Source organism: Brassica oleracea, chromosome C5 (genome assembly GCF_000695525.1).
Source record: "Brassica oleracea var. oleracea cultivar TO1000 chromosome C5, BOL, whole genome shotgun sequence".
In the NCBI taxonomy this organism is placed as follows: domain Eukaryota; kingdom Viridiplantae; phylum Streptophyta; class Magnoliopsida; order Brassicales; family Brassicaceae; genus Brassica; species Brassica oleracea.
Genome location: NC_027752.1, coordinates 16063411 through 16069009, shown reverse-complemented (window position 1 = coordinate 16069009; position 5599 = coordinate 16063411). Strand labels below are relative to the sequence as shown.

Below are 5599 nucleotides of genomic sequence, written 5' to 3'. Positions count from 1 at the left end.
TAGGTGATCCATCTGGATGTAGCATTATAATGCACAAACCGAACATCGATTTGCATCTTCACCCAAATGGATCACCTGGGTGAGCAAACGAACATCACCAAAGCATAAAATTTCATCTCCGACGAAGATGTCGGGTAGCAAATCTCGATGTCTCGCAACTTCACGCGGACCAGCATATCTGAAACCGACCACAGATCCATATCTTCAGAGCAAGAGCCAATTTCGGAGGTATCCCGCAGTCCTGAACACTGAAGTCCATAGGAAAACCGACTCTCAAACCTTCTTTCGCCAAGCTTTGTTAATTCCTCGCCGTCACACACACCTTTGAGCACCGGACACAAACCTTAGCTTCAAGCGGCCAAGAAAAGCTTCTACATCTAAGAGGGAGACGCCGTTTTAGAGAACAGCCATCCCCAAACTAGGCTTGTCGACGTAGGAATCTCCCACAGCCACAGCGTTAAAAAACTCTAGCTTCAATAGCTAACTAGAAATCCGGTGTGCCTTTGCCGTCCTCTAAAAGAGATCAACAACCATTTTCCTATGAGCCACCAGAGCCTCGGCTTCTACGAAGAGGACCAACACACATGGTTCTAAACATCACGGAAAAGAAAGGATTATGTTTCCGGCAGACCACTAATTCCGTTAGTGCAGCGCATAGACGATAAACGAATAAAAAGAAATAGGTGATATGGAGCATCCTCAGGAGGCCGGCGAGACACCGGAAGTCATAGCTCCTTCTAGATCTAGATCCGGTCTTGAAAGATTTGAGAGGAAAACGCGTGAAAGTAAGCGTCACTTAAAAGGCCAAAAAAAAATTCGGTAAACAATATTTTACTAGGTAATAACACGTGCCTTACGCGCGGTGAGATTATTAATTTCATTTTTTAAGATAAGAAGACATTAGTTCTGTTTAATATGGATATCAGTTTGGTTTTACGATATTTTTTTGGTTTTTAGTCTCCTAAAATATAAGTATCATTTTAAATCCATATTTATTTTTTTTGTTCAGTATAAATGGGTGAAGTTTTCGTTTTTTTTTTTGTGATAAAACCAAAAATATTATTATTTGTTTGGTTTCACGTTATACTATATACAATAGTGTCAACACACAATATCTTTCACATCATTTTATCTTTCTTCCACATCAGTTTTTCTCTCTTCCACTAATTCAACATCCACTCATTTTGTTTTTGTCATCATTCAACACTCACTCATTTTTTATACTTTACAATGGTTTGTTTGATAAAAATTCAACACCCTACCGTACCATTTTTATTTTCATATTTTTGGTTTTGTAATTACATAATAATAATAATTTTTAGTTTAAATTAAATTATAATACTTAAGAGCTAAATAAATGATTAAATAATTTCTGTTTAATTTTATAATTTTGATAAAAATTATTAAAGATGAGAAATATAGAGAGTTATTATTAAAAAAATAGAATTACGAAAACTTAAAATTAATACAATACATTAATAAGCAAACAACACAAATAATAAAACACACATTGCATAATTAGTACAATAAAGTCAACTCACAAACTTAGAAATATTTCTAACCATGGAACATTCTGAATTTTTGCCACATGTTTTTGACTAGATATGCTTGCAGTTCGTGATGCACATTTGAATAGCGCAACTCAGATCTAGCACGCATGTGATTTGTAAATGCAGGTAGCACTTCAGTCGAAAATACTTGCGGTGCATTAGACTCATTTGCCTTAGATTGATCATAATTGGTCCAGTGTTGAGAATATGTATCTCGTTCATCCTCAACAATCATATTATGTAATATGATACATGACCTCATTATGATAGCTAAATCTGAAATGTCCCACAAGCGAGCTGATTCGCGAATGATTTTAAATCGATCATGCAACACTCCAAATGCACGTTCAATGTCCTTTCGACATCCCTCCTAAACTTGTCCAAATAACTTGTCTGGTACACTTTGAGGAAGCCTAATCGATTTGACAAAAGTAGAATAAGAAGGATAGATACCGACATCTAGATTGTAAGCCGTATTGTAAGGTCGTTGGTTGAAGAAGAAGTTCACTCTTGGAGTATTTCCTTGTTCAACATCATCGAACACTGGTGAACGATCCATAATAGTTATATCGTTCAATTTTCTTGGATATCCAAAAAAGCATGTCAGATCCATAGATTATGGGTTGCAACCGCTTCAAGAATAACAGTGGTAGTTCCTTTATCTCCCCAAGTATATTGTCCATCAATAATAATAGTGAAGTCAAGTGGGGTCACTAGCATCACTCTCGTGGGCTCTCTTAGATCCACTAGTTCCAGAGTCACTATTCCCTCCAACATGACTACCATAACATGGTTGATCACGAACAGCGATCCATTCTTTCATTAAATTGAAATTTCCGGTACCAACACCTGAATAGATTTCTTGCGCTTTAGCCAATACATCTTGCTCCGTCCACCCACTTTGTTGAATACGCTTAGCGTTATCGTAAGCGCCAATCTATTTTTTTCAATTTTTGGTTCATGTAGTTGTAATGATTCATGCATAATACTCCAGCACGGAGAAGATCAAATGAGCAATGCTCATTACAATATTCATCAATTTTACCCCAAAATGATTCGTTTCTCTGGTTTCTACCAACAATGATGTATGTTCCATATTTGATTCACTCACTCAAAAGCACCAAATTTTGCTATGTGGTCCATTTAACGTTTTTTCGGGTAGCAGGGGCTGAAGTGTCTGCACCAAGAGTGACTTCATTAACCCCACTTATACCACCAAGAGTCATTTGTGTAGAAAATTCAGAAAATTCAATTGCTCCAACATCCAGAGCAATTTCATTATCCGTCGGAGTGGAAGAATCAGCGGGTGGTTGAGATGAATATGACATTGGCAAACCGTAATATGGATGATAATTTTGAACATCTGACGGCATGAAGAAACATGCTGGAAAACCATAATTTAGTATGTTTTGGAGTTGGTTGGGTGACTGATTTTGAAATAGATAGTTGTTGGGATTTGGATAGTTAAAAGGATAGTTTGAAGAGTTTTGGGTATAATTAGAAGAGTTTTCATTGGGATCCGTTTTTCAATGAATATAGAAAAATATAGAAACAAGAGTTTATGAGAGCTAAAGATGATTTTTTCTGTGTCCAAATCTAATGAAATAAGTCTCTATTTATAGAGTATGAACAATGATAAATTGTGATATATTTTTTTAAAAAAATAATTTAATATACAATAACTGAATTAAATAATGTAGAAGAGAAAAAAAAACTTAAACACAGCCAATAAAAAAAAGTCATCAGCGCCACTTTCTCTTCGTACAATGGGATTGCGCCACGTCGAGAGTCTCTCTTCTCCTCACCTAAATTCAACGGGTTTAATTTTTTCAACCAGTTGTGTGACAGCTCGTTTTAAACTCTTAATTAAATGAATAGTTGCACCTAGTCAGCTGTTGAAATAATAATTTCAACACACTATCGCACCTAGTCTTATATGCACTAGGTCATTGTCCGCGCTACGCGCGAAAAATTGGTACGTAATATCTCTGAAATTATTTTGTTACTTTTATATCATAAATTATGGAATAAACCACACTTAGTATAATTTTTTTGATCATTCATCATATTATAAATGAAAACGCATGAGCTGTTTATTGTTGAAATGTTGTTATTAAGAGCTTAATTAGCGTTGGACACTAAGACAACAACTTACTTTGTTATGAAAATTTAGTTTGTTCTCTTCCGAAGCTTTTTATGATGTTAATGACGGTGTCCGAATAGTAGTACTTTCATGTATTAGGCGAACAATAGTTTCTATGAATGGAAAAAAATCGGTTTGCACAAAAAAGGTTTACCTTAAAGGCTTAAATTATGGAACAAATAAATAAGTTGCATTTGCCATGATAAAGTTTTTTGTTATTTTATTTGTTGTTTTTACATGTTCAAAAGCAAACGAACAATATATTTCCATATTTCTTTTTACGTACATGTTACATAACTTTTTGTTTTGATAAATTAAGTGATATTTTTGTTAATTTTGAATTTTCGAGCATAGAATTCTTTAGCAACCTCCTAAAATATGATTAATCTCAGGTAATATATTGTGTTACACATAATCCTGCGATGTTTTCATAAAAATATAATGTTCGATCTGATGTTAATTTATATATATACTCTTTAAGTAACTTCAAATATATTTTATGATATATTTTCTTTTCCTCAATAATTATTTTAACCATCTTGTATTATGTTAAAATATATATATCTTAATTATTCCATATTCAAAAGAGCATTTCCAAAAAAAAAAAAAATCTTAGATTATTTCATATTCAAAATAGCATTTTCAAGTTTTTTCCTAAATAACAATCTGCAAGAGACATTCAATATTATTACATGTTAATTTTAATTAACCAAAGATGTATACGTAAAACTACGGAACAAACAATTTAAATAGATATATGATAATACGAACTTCCAACAATTTTTCACATAAAAATATAAATACATATATGTTATGAACCAGATTGTGGATGGCTCATAACCAAGAGATTATACCATCGGCGGCCCAAGAAAGAGAGAGTCGGCCAGCTTCTCCTTTTCCTTATGCCTTTATGTTTTCTTTTTCCTAGTTGGATTATGATTTGTACTATTTCCATTTATCTATGACGGTGTAATCTCCTATATAAGAAACCTCTATGATATGAATAAAGATAGACTTTTCCATTACTTTCACAACACGTTATCAGTACGATTGATCTCTAAAACCCTAAGCTAAAAATATCGACCATAAACCCTAAATCTCTCTCCATTGGTAAAACCCTAATCTCTATCGATCACCTCTCTTTGATCATGACCCTGATCTGTATTCGACCACTGATCTCAACAAGATCGATCTGTGGACTGATATCTGCAAGTTTCAGTACGCCTCAACTATTCCAGATTGTACGATCAGCCTGTTCCAGTCTGTGATCAAACTGTTCCAGATCTACGAGTTCTTTGACTGCAAGTACCAACTCGCGTACCAACGATCCCGATAAGCTCAACCTAAGCTAACTCGCAGACTGCAAGGAAACAGTTTGGACTAGTCCGCGTAAGGTTTCAGTTTGTACCAGTCCACGTAAGCTCATTCTCTTGGTGGTCCATTCAACCCATCAAAAGTTTAAGGTATACCTAAACTCTAAGAACCCAGAATCGAATGAACTAATGTTCAAAGTGAAACCCTAAAATTTGTAAACCCTAAATTACGTGTGCATGGATTGTTTTATTTGATTGATTGAATGTTTCTTGGAGGTTTAAATCCGTGAGAGTTAGGATTGATATGTTTTATAACCTGATTGAATGATTTGAGGTTTAATATTGCATGTTAGAATCTGTTATAATATAAACCCTAAAATAGAATCAATGTATTGCATAATCCGAATTGAATGTTTTGAGGTTTCATATTTTACTAGGTTGATAGTTTCGTGATATAATCAACAGTTCTGAGGTTTAAGATTATTTGCTAGAAGTTGATTGATTGATAAAACCCTAATTTTGAATTGAAACCCTAAACCCTAATTTGCGTATTCCTAAAATCAGATTGCTTGATTCCATCTTGCTAATATCAG

The 5599-nt window shown here is 34.0% G+C and overlaps 2 pseudogenes; both read right to left on the bottom strand.

Annotated features, from left to right (window-relative positions):
* Window positions 1–1557: 1557 nt before the first annotated feature.
* Window positions 1558–2237, bottom strand: LOC106344630 (annotated as a pseudogene).
* Window positions 2238–2250: 13 nt separating this feature from the next.
* Window positions 2251–2878, bottom strand: LOC106344629 (annotated as a pseudogene).
* Window positions 2879–5599: the final 2721 nt, after the last annotated feature.